Source organism: Pezoporus flaviventris, unplaced genomic scaffold (assembly GCF_033815535.1).
Source record: "Pezoporus flaviventris isolate CSIRO_AGI_PZ_B2104156 unplaced genomic scaffold, CSIRO_AGI_Pfla_v1 ptg000213l, whole genome shotgun sequence".
NCBI lineage: Eukaryota > Metazoa > Chordata > Aves > Psittaciformes > Psittacidae > Pezoporus > Pezoporus flaviventris.
In genome coordinates, this window is record NW_026892761.1 from 10,843,936 (window position 1) to 10,858,453 (window position 14,518).

The 14,518-nt window shown below is 44.5% G+C and overlaps 1 protein-coding gene across 4 annotated transcripts in view; it reads left to right on the top strand.

Annotated features, from left to right (window-relative positions):
• Nucleotides 1-14,518, top strand: part of PHACTR3 (phosphatase and actin regulator 3) — a 107,396-nt gene that overhangs the window by 84,125 nt on the left and 8,753 nt on the right. The gene's annotated exons all lie outside the window — the stretch shown is intronic.

The window sequence follows — 14,518 nt, forward strand, 5'->3', positions numbered from 1 at the left end:
GGAAAATTCTACCTATCAACGAAACAAAAGCTGTGCCATGGTTCAAGAACAGCACATCCAGTGCCACATCCTCACAGAAATGTCTCAGTTCAGCTTTGCACTGAAAAGGCGTCAGCCCCCCAGACGGCGAGATTCAGTGGGAAACTGGACTGAATCCACTGAACTTTGGGGAATATATGATTGATATGATTCCCCCCAAGAAAGGGGGGAAGGCGTGCCTACAAACTACTAGTAGCCCTAATGCAGAAATCAAATAGATACTGAAGTGAGCCCAGTTTAGAGATAAGCCTATATTCACCTGGAAATTATCAAGGTTTTTTTGATGAAGCTCCAACTGTGCTTAAACTCCCACTTTTCTGAACTAGAAGTCAGGGAACTGCCCTGATTTCACAAGGGTGGGAAAACTTGGCACAGATTTATTGCAGAGCCAGAAAGGCACGAGCAGGCACAAAGAAAAGATCAGCTGTCATCTCTGATGTTATCTGCATACAATTCAAGGCATTTCATTCTGATTTGGCAGAATAATCCAGGTAACCTTGTCACTGATGCTAAAAATAACCCTGGCAAGTGCAGCGAGGGAGTGTGTGAAAGCCTCAGCTCCTGCATGAGGCAGGAGCTATATATAGAGCTAGCATTTAATTTCATGGCTGTGTGTGCAAGCCAGGGGAGTCTCCCGTTCTCCCTGCTCTATGCTAGCAGAAAGAGGAGATGCTGGCAGCAGGGCTGCCTGGGGGTTGCTGTGGGAGACTTGCATGTGGCAGTGGGATTTTATTAACAGCTTGCACAGTGCCCAAGTGCATTTGAAACCTGGTGCTGTGTGAGGATTTGGGATTTTCTTAATCTTTTGTTCCTTTTCTGTCATGGGCTCAGCTTTTCAGGCTACAGTAAAGAAAAACATTGCAGGGGATGGGAGAAAGATTAGAAAAATGAGGGAGGTGCAAGCGATAGCTGTGATTTTTTTAGAGTTGCCTCCAGGATTTAGATGTCCAGATTCCATAGGCATTATTACTCCCTATTCCGTGATGTCAGGCAGCAACACACAGTTGGAAACCCTGTTTTGTATCCACTGACAAACAGTATTGGTCTTACAATTAAGGATGCTGAGATTTAGTGTCTGCTGCCAGAGCGACTCTGAGATAGTCTTCAAGGATAAAAATCAGGGGGAAACAGAGAAAGCTCAAGTTATGTTAATGTCTCCAAGCAATTAATCAGTTTAGCCTCCTGTTTACATGGCTTTTCAGGCCCAAGGGAGCTGCAGCACAGCTCAAATACTTGTATTAAAAGAGGTTCAAGTACATCTCAATGTGCTTTACCTTGACTACCTTGTCCCTTAAGGACTGAAGAGCCTTTGTTCCCTTTTAGGTATTACACTTGCAAACTAGAATGAAGTTCACTGAAAGCGATCCCTGTCAGCAAGTAACAAACCCTGGTTGTAACAGACCCTCCAAGCAGCAGCTCTTAACCAGAGTTGCTTGTTGCCTCAGTAATGAAGCACACTGCATGCACAATTAATTATGGAGCACCTCAGCAGCTCTGGGCAAGAGCCATGATCTGCAGCTGAACCAGAAAGAGCAATCTGCTGTCTCAGACCAGCCCACAACATGTTTGGCAAGAATTTTTTAACACACTAATTCATTTATAAAGGACTGCAACAGGGAGGACTTAGTCCTGTGTGTTAGCTTTGGATTTCAACAACATGCACATGAATCAAAGCTGCTCTCAGTGCAGGTTTGTATCACTGAGGATTAAGTGAGCATCTCCTGTTAAACACTGGGCATTCACTTTGTGCAAACACAGGAAGTGCCATTGCAGAGGGCAGATACAACTGCCTGGGGACAAGTAAAAGTTTCACATGTCCAGGGCAGAGCTGATGAGAGATTGTCTTCTGGGAAGACACTAACTCTTTGTACAACTCTGTTCTACTTCTCTGGCTCCAGTTCCATCAATCCAAAACCAAACATGTTTTCCAGGCACAGCGAAGGCAAGGGCAGCAGGTCATGCACAGCAGGGAAAGGATGAGAGAGCAGCAGGTGTAAACAGAGAAAGGAATATGGAGGGCCTTTTCTGGGACACAGAGTCAATTCCTGGAATAGATCTTCTAGGATAAGTGGCACATATGAAATGAGAAATAGAAAACAGCATCAGGGTTCAGAAAGCTGTAAGGTGCCACAAGGGAGCATAATTGTGTGAATAAGCTTACAGGAAAACTGCTAAAGCAGATATCACTAAATAAGGAAAAAACATTTTGGGGAAGCAAACAGTGCACTTGTTTTGCCATTCCAAACCGCTTCCCGATACCAGTGCGTGTTTAGGCTCAAATCCTCTCTGAGAACTGAGGCACCTACAAATGTCTTAAAAAGCTGAGCCCAAGCCCTGCCCAGTGGCAAGCAGCCATAAATCAACCTGGAAATCTGCAGAAAGCCAGTAATGCTCTGTAATACCTCACCTTACTCTGGATTGTGATTCAGGTCCTTAAGCTACTTTGGATCTGCAGCACAAGTAATTACAGGAACAAATTGCTTTAATTTAATTTGTGCAGCTGAATCGATAGGGACCACAGTAAAGCTGCTCTGGCTGTCACAACCCTTTGTGCTGCGTTATGACAAAACCCTGACCAGAACAAGGCACTGCAGCAGTTGTGAGCTCCTGATAACCCCAGTGTTGAGCAGGGATTCAGGCACTGATGGTAGCAGCACTTCCTATTTGTGGGCATAGTCACTGAGGTACTGAGATTGACTTTTTCGTGTTGGTTTAGACCTGTTAATAAAATTCAGGAAGCAAGTTTTATGCACTTAAAGCCAAGCACTTACTTCACTGTAGTTGAAACAGAAGCAAAACAGGATGGACATTGTGTATTCAAAATGCTATGAACTGGTATGAGCAAAATCTCAGCCAGAAAGGACTTCAGTTTTAACATAGCCAGTTTCTGACTTGCCACATGAAAGCATATATGAACAAAAAAGAGAGAGGGGGAGTTTTGGTGTTGGGGTGGTTCTCTCCCCCGCTTTTAAACCTAGCCAAATTTATATGCAGACTGGGTATATAGGAGTTTTACTGTAACTCTTGCTGGGAATTCCTGGTGGAACACTTGAGTAGACAGAATTCACTTCTCCCACAAAATTTCTAGTGTGGCTTTTAGTCTGGGGAAGGGAAGAGACAAAAGCTTTCCTATTGTGTGGTGTCACATCTGCACAGGCCATACCTCAGTGGCATATGGCGAGCACCATAGTAATACGTTATCACTGATTTATGGGGCAGTGTTGTCAGGAGTCATCTTTGCATGAAGAACCTGAGCATGTTTTTGGACTTTCTTCCAAGAACTGCCTCATCACATGTGATCCAAAGAAACCAATTCATACAGTGCAGTTATTGGTACTTCAAATACTGTTTGAGTTACTACAGTTTCCTCCTGTGGCTCTGAGAACAACTTCTGTAGCCTGGTTCATTCAAGTTCTTAATTCCTCGCAGGAATCAGAGCCTTGGGCTTGCTGCTTTCATAGAGGAAAGCTGGGTCAGTCTAGCACAGTTTCTACCTTGCTGAAATAACCTTAGAGAATGCAAGAGGGGGTGAAAAATGAAGTAAATAAATATAGAAAATAGGGAGGGGGAAGGAAAGAAAAAGTGGTCAGAACAGAAGGGCATTGGTTTTAATCAAACACTGCTTCATTGTACAGTCTTAGCTAGGACTACATTTTAATTATTGGTATATGTTTGTGATTCTATTGCCTGTGCCCACTTGGCAAACTGCTGTTCTATAATCAGGTCTTGTGGGAGTTTTCCTGTTATTTGAGTACCTTGGAAGCTGCTTGGGTCAAACAGAGCAGAGCAACTTTCCTTCAGTGGTCAGTACACTTCTTTGACCTCTCCAGACTACACAGTGGGTTTTTTTAACCCTGGAAATCATTCTCATTTACTATCTTTTTCTTTAGCTGTCACATGTAACAGATCAAAAAACAAAAAAGGACTCCCAGATTTATCAAGCCATGCTCAAGCATTTATGCAGTGAAATAAGAAAAAAATCAGGCACCTCTGGAGTTTGGGGACCTCTTTCTGTTCAAAGTCCACTTATGCAGAGAAGTGTATCAAGGCAAATAGGAAACACACGTTCTAAAAGAACCAGTGTATTGGTAAAATCTGAGTCATAAATCACATTAGAAACAGGTTACTTCAGTCTAGTTAGTCCATTGTTGTGCAAAGATGTGACAGGTATTTTGTTAAAATTATGTAAAATACCACTAGGCCAAGAACAAACCCCAGGATAAAACCATCACTGCTCCACTGTTGAAGAAAGCCTTCAGAAATCAAGACTGCATGACTCACAGATGAGCAACCATTGTCATTTGCTTGAGATGATCATATTAAGCAAAATAATTCTGAATGAATTAATACTTTATTAGTTTTTCAGAAATAATGTTAAAAACAATTAAAAAGCCAGGATGTCCCAACAGTCTCTCCAGGTAACAGCTGGTCTATTGCAAAGGGATCAGGCTGATTTGAGGGGGTCTGCCAAAGCCATGTTCTGTCCAGGCTACACTGAGCCTTGTATTGTAATTCTCACAGGGAGTGGCTACAGTACTTCTGAATACCACCCAACAGGGGAAAAATCCTCCTCCTTAAGTAAAGGTTAATCAAACCACTACTAATGTGATAAAGTTATATTTACAGTCATCATGCAATGAAGCTTAAAGAAAACTTTTGCAGCTTCTTTACAACATACAGGAAAAAGATAATGGTGAGCAAGAGGCATGTGGAAATACCGAGCTTAGGTCTACAAGGATGGCTAGAGTGGGAAGCTCAGTTTAGCAGGGACTAGCTGGTGGACTGGAGGCCCAGCATTCAAATGCAAGATTACCTGTGACTTGCTGTGCAACAGTTGCCGTGAAAAAAACATGCTCCAAAGCTTAGAAAAGCAGTGTATGATAGAGCTCATCTGCAGAGAGTCAAGGGCTGTTCTAGCCTTGAAGTTACCCCCACCTTACACTGCTCTGCTTAGATTACTCTTATCCTAGCAGTCAGAAAGCAACTCTAAGGAGACACATGTGTCTCCTTAAAATTGAATCCTTTCCCAAGAATATGGAGAGCTCACAGAGGTTTTCACAGCCGTGTACTTTGACAGTAAAAGACAATGTATGTTATACCACAACAAATCATAGCGGTAATATCAAAAGCAAATGCTCAGGTCAACAGCAAATATTACATAATTAAATTCTTATGTTTATTCAACCCAGATTTCAAAAGGTCAGAATTTTCTGTCCTGACTGAAATTTGCCAGCAACCTCTACTTGGATTTACATCACCAGAACTAAACACAGGATCCTAAATGGAACTAAGGACGGCCGCAGAAAGCTTTGGGGAAGATTAGACAGAATATTAGGATGTTTTTGAATTCAAATCCTCTCTGCATTTCCATGTAGGTTAGCCTGTGGGTAATGTTTAGTGTCACACTTTGTGACATCAAGTGGTTAAGTCATATTCCTCTCTCAGCCCAACTTAAAACCAAAGGAAAACCTAATCACTGAAATGCTATTTGAAGTGGGAAATTAATAAATCCCTGGTGTGTCTGCAAGCCTGGTTTTTCAGCCAAGACACTTTGCCACATTTTCCTATTCTGTATGGCAGGGATAACCCTATAGACCACCTCTGCAGAGATCTGCTGGTGAAACAACTAAACCACAGATGGTTATTCCTGTTGTGACCAGGAGACTCGCACTCCTGCAGGGTGCTGGGCCACATCTCCAAGTTGGCAGTGAAATCTCTCATTTCACTCTGAATGCTGATAACAGGAACTCTCTTTGCATTGAAAATCAACAAATAACTCAAAAGATTAAAAAAAAAAAAAAAAGGAATGCAATAAAGAAGCAGGATTCAGAACATGCTGCGGGCAAAGGCTGGCCAGCCTTGGTTAATGACAGCATGAGGGCAAACTGTTGGTCTAGCTGTGTGCTGAGAAATACTGGGCTAACAATAGCATGCACCAGAGAAACAGAAAATAGTACAACAGATGGTGATATGCTATCTGAAGGCAGGGATATCCCATCCTTTTGGAGATGCTGTGTGGGTGAGTGACAGGCAAGAACTAGAGAGTACTTGCGTTGCCAGGAAGAGTGTTCCCAGAGAGATTCCTGCAATTTGATAGCAGGTGTGCAGTCATACATATGGTCCCAGCCAGGACTGTCTATCCCAGAAGAATTTGCAACTTTAGGAATCACTATCATTTAGGGTTCTTTTTTCTTTAGGGATTACACAAAGCCACGAAAGTGCTCCACTTTCCTTGACTGACTTCAGTAATTAAGAAGCTGTCCTTTGGCATGAAGCCCAACATTCCAACCAGACTGCAAAGTGCAGCTGAATGCCCTCTCCTGCTAGGGTTTGATGCTGCTGGGTTCGTAGGCTCACACAGCTTGATACCACCAGCTCTGGGGTAAACCCTTGCTATTGCTTTATGCAACACTTTGCAGTGGCAAATATGCCTGCAAGTGTTTATTTGTAACTTCATAGATTGCCGAAGGGTCCTTTATATACTAATAGAGGTTACAAGGAATAGAGAAGTAACTTCTCCAGAGCTCACATCTCATGGGGACACTCTCAGCAGTTTGTATCCAGAGCAAGAACAGCCATTCCCAAATTATTTTGTTTTAAATGAGGGGGTGAAGGAGAATTTACATATAGCCAGCAGAGGCAGGCTGACAAGCTATGCATACCAATATTTCTTTGTCTGCTCTCTGCAAATCCAGCTGTGGTTTCTTCCAGTGACCCAAATCCCACAGTTGTACAACTGCAGTGGCATCTGTTAATAGGAGCAACTGTTTGTAGGTTAAGTGGATGGTATTGCAGGATCTTAATGCTAGCTGTGCAACAGGGAGCATCCTAGCTCAATTCAGGACATTTTGGATGCTTCCATCCATGTACTGCATCTCTGTTTGAGGGACTCTGAAATGCAGCTAGTGCTATAGTCCAACTGGAATGTCTTTCTGTCCTCCTGTCCCTGTTCTCTCTGACTGAAGTGGCTGAAATCATGCTCCTGGCTGCCTGGGAAGTTGAGTCATGAGCCTACAGACACTTCATTTCTCACAGGGTCAGGACTGGCTGGGAAGCCAGCCTCAGCTCCCTGCAGGAGATCAAGCACAGGCACTGTGTTAGGCATCATTTGTATAGTGAAGCTAAAACCTAACTTCTTTTTTGTTTCTTTTTGTACATATCATAACCCAGGAGTATGCAACTGTTTCACTTTACTGTCTCAGGAAAGTGGCAGTCCCCACCACTGAGCAAAGGTTTGCTTCTGGCCTACTAGTGATTGACTAGCAGAGTCCCTGCTGTTGCTCAGGCAGTTTCTATCAGAGTTGATTTTACTAGCCTTTCAGCAGTGGGAGATGTCTTTATTTAAAATAATATAATGGCAATACATATACAATAGGATAGAACTAAAACCATGGGGATTATATGATTCCTCCTGTTTGGATGTCCTGAAGCATCAAGCCCACAATGTTCTTGATTTGCCTAAATCAGAGATATATAACACCGTTGTTTTTTTTTTCCTGTGGGAACACAGGGCTCCAGAGTTTTACTCCTGCTTCAGAAATTAAAAAAAAGAAAAAAAAATATAAATAATCTATTACTTTGTAATGAAACATTATTAACCATTTTCAGTGACCTGCAGAGTGTGATCCAGCACATGGTTTCACCTGAAAGACCTTTCAAAATATATTTTAATACACAGCCTTGAGCCCTCATCAGCCTTCAGCAGAGGAGCTGCACTGGGAGCCTGCACCACTCGTGCTGTTATCTGAAGAACACGTTCTTTCAGCAGTTTTCCTTGCTGAGCTATTTTTAGCTTGAATGTATTCCCCAAACCAGATCTCTGCCCAGCTGCAAGGCAAAGCAGAAGCAAGATAAAGTAGTAGAGCTGCTCATGCTGACACCACTACCAAAACAGCATGTCTTTGGTTGAATAATTGATTGTACTTTTGTCACACTAATGACTAAATATTGCAATTCTCCTACAAACAGGATAGGTCCACTATGTAACAGCTCTGTTAAACCACAGAGTGGGGGAGCAGATGGAAGGGAGAGCAGAAAGCTCCTGTTCTGAAGTAAGCAGCTATTACATTTACACCCTACTATAGACATATTAGTTCTTGTATATTAACTAGTATCTCAACTAAAAATGGAAACCCTTATGTTATGTCAGTCCTGGACTGTGCTGCAACATCCTCCAAGAGCCCTTAACTGCATGTTGAGAGAGGTATGAAAGCAAAAGCCTCCTGAAGGCGATGGAAGGATGCTCAGTATCTTCACTGAGATTTGCAGCAGGTCTTTGAATTGAGAGGCAGGCTCTGCTCTCCAGCTGTGTCTGACCTTTCTTCCTCACACATGGAGAAAACTATGAAACCAAAGGTCAAATGCAGCGGGGCTTTCACAGGTGGTGAAAATAGTGATTACTGTAAAGCCTTCTCCATTTGAATCCTCTCACATAATTAGATCCTAGCTCTGTTGGGGTATTTCAGCCCACACAGTGATTATCACCAAGTAACACTCTGCAATAGCAAACCTGTCACAAGGATATAGGTCATTCATGGGCAGTGGGTTATGATACAAGGGTCACACTGGGCAAGTATGTAGTATTTATTCCAGCTGAAATCTGAACTCCTCATTGCAGGGCTTATATCACAGAAATTATAATGATGGACAACTGTAATTGCCTGGAAAATGAGTGACAACATAATTAACTGAAACTCTTGCTGATTTCCAGCCTTGAAAATCCAGCCAGAACTAAAGGCCAAACAAATGAGTAAGATGTGTAATTAAGGCAACGTACACAGCCTCTGCCTTTATCCAGCATCTTTTACTGGACACCCAAAGGCAGTTTTCTTAATTGGATGCAAGAAATAGACTATGGAGGGACATAGACACAAATATTGGGCACTGAAAGTAAAAGTTTTTGCGTGCAACTCACAAAATCTGTCATACCATCTCCCCTTTGTCATACTGCTCTATCAAAGAATGGCAGCAGCTACTCTTTCCCTGTTACGGGAAACACTGGCACATCACTCAGCTACCACTTTTTACATGTTCCAGAATTACCTTGGGGTAAAACAAGTTTGTGTCTCAGTGTCTGCCTTCTAATTTTGTACAGACTGTAAAAGGCAAGTCCCTCCTACCGAGAATTTACTACTACCCATAATTGTACATTGCCAGCAGTACTGCACTGCCACAGTGCAGCAGGGGAGTGACTCAAAGCCCTGGCACACGTCCTCATCACAGCTACTTATAGGAAGGATGAAAATAAACTTCTTGTTGAATTGAACATGATGTTCTGGTAATAGAGATGCCAATTTAAGAGGCAGAGCCTTTGCCTCCTGACAGGCAGAAGGCACAAGCTGGTTTATGAGAAGCAAGCACAAGACATTCCCATTTCTCCTCCCCTTGCCTGGACTGGAGCTCTCCTGTGAAAGGAATCCTCCCCACCCCCTTCCCAACTCTAACTGCAAAACTACCTGTCACAAGAGACAATCAATGCAATTTGCTGCTGGCTACAGCTCATTTACTGAAAGCTGGATTGATTGCTCACTTGTCAGTCCAGAGTCCACAGGCACATGCACGTGTCCAAGTCTACCCAGTCCATCTCTCCCTTCACAGAAGATTATCAGAATCACATGGATCTAACTAAGTAAAAGCAGAAACAGGATTCCAAAGTATGTCTTTTGGCTTCAGCTACAAATCCATAAGAAAACCAGTTTTATGACAATCATATATACAGATACTGTGCAACAGAATCTATGCAACATTTGGGAAACAAAGGAACACATTTTGGGAACAGATAAGAAACCCCATGAACCAAGAACATGAGCTTTTCTGCACTGGATTCTGCACTAGCTAGAGGTTGCCAGGCAGGTGAGACTGCAGGCTTGTAAGAGGAGCTTGAAAGGAAGGACTGACTGAGGTGTGGGAAGACAGCCTAGCCCCTTATGCATATAGGTGGGCTGTTCCAAATTTGTGTCTCATCAGCTGTTCTGTGCCCGTACCTGCAAGCCCATGGCTTGCTGTGGCTTTGCTGAGATGCAGTTCCCACGACAGACAAAGCAGACACTGCTAAGGTGAACTATGAGGACAGAGAACTTGGAAGCGTCTCAGCTTGCAGGACATACTGATGCACTGCCTGTCTGATAGCAGCCCCTGGGATCCTAGTGACATGCAAATTCTCAGACTGCTGAGGGCTGAGAGTCACCTGTAAGTCTAGTGCTATCAACCTTGGTGTAATGCTGGTCCACAGTATTAATTCCCTTGAAAGTGAAGGAGACAATCAGGCTGCGTGAAGTAAATATTGATCCATGATCAGGAGTCACAGGCACATGTGAGAGTCACTGGGCTCATCAGCATGTGCCCTTGCTCCAGAGGGATGAGCAATTAGTGGTTTACCCCTTGAAGCTGACTCTGGCATGTGTACTTGTGCAGGTGTCAACCATGTTAGTTAGCAGGACCTCAACCCAGGCCCTCCTGGCAGAGGGCTGCAGCTTGCTCCACCAGACCAGCCAGCAGAAACCTCCCCACCCATGGGGCTGGTAGGGGCAGCGCTTATTATTCCCTGGGAAGCCTGTTTTGCTACAGTTATACACCACACGTGTACGTCAAGGGAAACCGTCAGACATGCATGGATTTATTGCTCCTTTCAGAGCCAGCATGGAGCCCTTGTGCACATCACAGCATACCCATGTGCACATTGAATGGAGAAAATAACCTTGAGGCCATGTGCAGACTGTCAGCACCTGAAGTACCCTGAGACCAAGAGCGCACATGGCCATACCTGCAGGGTGTTCTTGGGGAGAACCACAGGTGACTGAGCTACCCTGCAACAACCTGTGCCTCCAACCCTCAGAGTAACACTGCAGAGGACATGGGAGCAGGCAAAGCCTTTGGCTTCTGAGAGATGGCAGCATGTAAGTTTATCCAGTTGTCTTTCTGAACCCAAATTACTGGGGAAAACATTCTAAATGTAATCTGAAAATACCCCCAGCACACTCCCCGAACTGCAAACAGCTGAAGAACACGTTGTGCTTGAAGATTTTTGCTTGCTTTGCACAGAATAACATTAACACAAAACCTTATTTTTCCAAACTTAAAAATAGCCGTCCCTGTTAGTATCATCCCCACCAATGTATGGCAACTGCTTTAGCATTGTGAGAAAACATTCAGGATTTGGTCTCTACCCAGTCTCAGGGCATCACTGACACAGGTACAGCAAACTCTCTCTGAACTGTACCAAACACTATTTACAGGGAAGCCACACTGGTGGCTCAATTTCTGCTTGGTTTCCCTGAGTCCCTCTCCCTGGGCTGAGGCACTGCCAGTCCAGCTCCGCTTACTTCTACTGTTGGCATCTTTTGGTTTAAGTTAATGGGGAAGTAAATTCCTGGAGCAGATACACTTAACATAAGATCCTGGCAATATCAATCACAGTCCATGCATTCCCACCACAGGGAATCTAGACAGAGGTGGGACTTGCCTTTAAGTTACTTCAAAGTTTTCAAGAAAGATTCAAGTCCCATGCAGAAATGGCTGTCCTTGCAGAGGTGCTTGGAAGGAACACTCCTACCTCAGCAGATAGTACAAAACCACCCAAACCTAGATTTTCATATCACCCAAGAACACAACAGCATTAACTGGATGTTTTTCTCAAAGCAAGAAATAGATATCAAAAATTAAAGTCAACTAAAAAGAAACCATTGCTATAACACAACAGAAGTTGTGCACTATGTTAGTCCTCCCACCTGAGTTTACAGCCGCTTTACTGAGGTAAGTCCCATACTGGACCGATTCCCTAGATGAAAAAAGCAACAGAAATTGAAAGCACAGGACTCACCTCTCACGTCCACATACACGTCCACATCCAAGCAGGGCTGGAGCCTCATGGCTACCTCAGACCTTCAACCAGGCAGGGAAGCCCCAGGCAGAGCCCTGCCACCACCCACCTTCAGGTGCAGGAGCTTTGTGAACCCACAGGAAAGGAGCCAGGACTCTGCTTCAAAATGGTCTGCAGTTCTGAAACACAGAATCCTCTGTGTGCGAAGGTTGTGGAGATCACCCACAGTCTATGGAGGGCTCATGTTTTAGCCTTCACAAAGGCTCCTTCATACCAGGTGCCTGGTTCATCCTCTGGGATCACACACCAACTCCCCTGCTGCGATGCAATCTGCTGATAATCATTATTCAGCTGGAGTTTGTTTCCTTTAAACACAGGAGAGTTGAGCATCCCCTCCCTAGAGCCTTAGTGTCTCAGTCCCTGCTTCCCGGCCTGTGCTCCCCAGCAAGAGTGTGAGGAGAGTGGCTGCCATTTTCCCAGGCCGCACTGCCCGAGGCCATGGTGCTGCCTCTCTGCAGGGCCGGACAGCCGCCTCCTGAGGGAACACACTGAGCTCAATGCACACGGGGAGCTCTCTGGGTCTGTTAGAGGTAGCAGCTCATGCTTAACAGCTTCAGAGAATAAACATCCAAAACAGAGAGCATGCAGAGCTCCATGGTGCCCAGAAAACAGCTCGGCTAAGCAGAAGCACGAAGTCACCTGAAACAGCTTCTTACTCACAGGCTCCCTTCAGGAGGCACAGGTGTTTTGACAGTGCCGCTTTTCCCTTGTGCTGTGCCCAGCCGCTGACCTGACCGGAGCCCTCAGAAACGGGTCTGTCTTTGTCTCGCTCCGAGCCCTCCTGCAGGCCTTCTGAGGGGGGCTGGCGGTGGCAAGGGGGACTGCGAGTCCCCTTCTGAGGAAGCTGAGTGCTGCTCAGCCCCCTGTGGGGGATGAAGCACCTTCCTCCATCCACCCAAAGCAGCTCGGGCAGGACAGGCTCTGCTCCCACACTGAACACTCAGCGGCAAGCAGTTTCTTGCCGTGATGGACAGTCAGGAGAGGCAGCATGCTCTGCGAGCGGGCACGCTGCCCTCCGGACATCAAGAGACCCTCCTGCAAAAGGGCCTCTCACGTCCTGGTTTACTTATCAGGGATGTGTCCTCCCCCGGCCCTCGCCGCTCACCGCTGCTTCCCCTCAGTACCACCCGCAGCCATCAGTGGAGGCCGCTGGAGTCCTTCACCAACCCGCACCATTTCCCCCTTGCCCAGAGTCCAGCCGCCGTGCAGCACAGCTCTCACAGCAGAGAAAACGAACCAAAGGGGGTTCTGTACACAGAGAGGCTTCTTGTGAACAGAAACGCCTTCGTAGCAGCAGTGTCAGTAGTGTTGCCACTTCCCGTTGCTTCATCCTGACGCTGTTCCCAGCTTCCTGATCATGTTACAAATTTGTTTCGAAGAAATTCCACATCTGGTTCCATGGTTATGAGAAAAAGCTCAGAAGCGTGGTCCCTGCGTTTGAAAATCTTAGAAAAAAAACCCAATGCCCTCTGTGTGTATTTATATGCCTGTGTGTATCTGCACCTTTTCCTTCTGTTGTGGGTGAAGCTGAGGATGTACACAGAAATATATTGTCTCTGGGCACCTACCATGTATTTATCAAAGCCAGAAGGGAAACAAGGTTTTAAACAATTAACCATCATACATGTTATAGCTATGTATATATATACACAAAGAGCATTCATAGACATTCTCATACTGCGTTAATCACTTCTTATAGGCTTTTAATCCCCCAGTTTAAAAGGGGCCTCTGAAGTCTAATGTACAGATTCTGGGAGAATCCATAAAGCTCACATGGAAGGGCTGTAATTAAGAATGGTTTGAGAGAGGCATGTGAGCAGCAGGGCGGGTGGACCTTTCATTTGCAGATAAGCTCTCCCAGTAAGTCATTCTCTGATTTATATTATAAAATGCATGTTAATCTCTTTCAAACAAAACCTGGAGAGACTTGTATCATTTCTGAGGCATAAAGGGGAATGAGTGAAGAAGGAGTCCAAGGGTAACAGGAATTGAAAATACATGCTTAAAGCCTTTAGTATGGCATTTTAGCATCGTTCCTGTTTCAGTTTGGATTATTGCAACATCCACTGCTGGAGTATCCGACTCATTAGTCCAAAGAGAAATCCAGAGACCAGGAGAAAACCTTTAAGTGATCCAAAATGTTAGGTAGGAAGAACGAGAGTTACACTGTGGGTGTTTCTAAGCACAAGAGCTCATCATATAAGTTTTCTGTTGGTGTGAATCTGGTATAGCAGTTGTGATGCTTTCCTGTTGCCAAAGCTGAAAGCTTTCCCAGGGATCTCAGGGAACTTCATTAAAAAAGGGTAAGGAGTTGCATTTATAATTTGGGCTGTTGGTCTGATAATAAAGACAGTTATTTTGAATGAATATATGTGGTAAGGCTTACAGAACAAGGAGAAATTTGTATCAGGTACTTTTATGTTTTTTTTTTATAGTCTGGTAACAGTGTCTCCATGTAGGTAAAATGTAGATCTTGTTATGGCATTACCTTATAATCATTCCTTTATTTCCTATACTCACTAGAAGGATGACTACTGCAGCAGGGGTTTGCAGTGTGGTCCCTGCTCTGAGTATTTCTTTGTAACTCCATCTCTGGCTTGG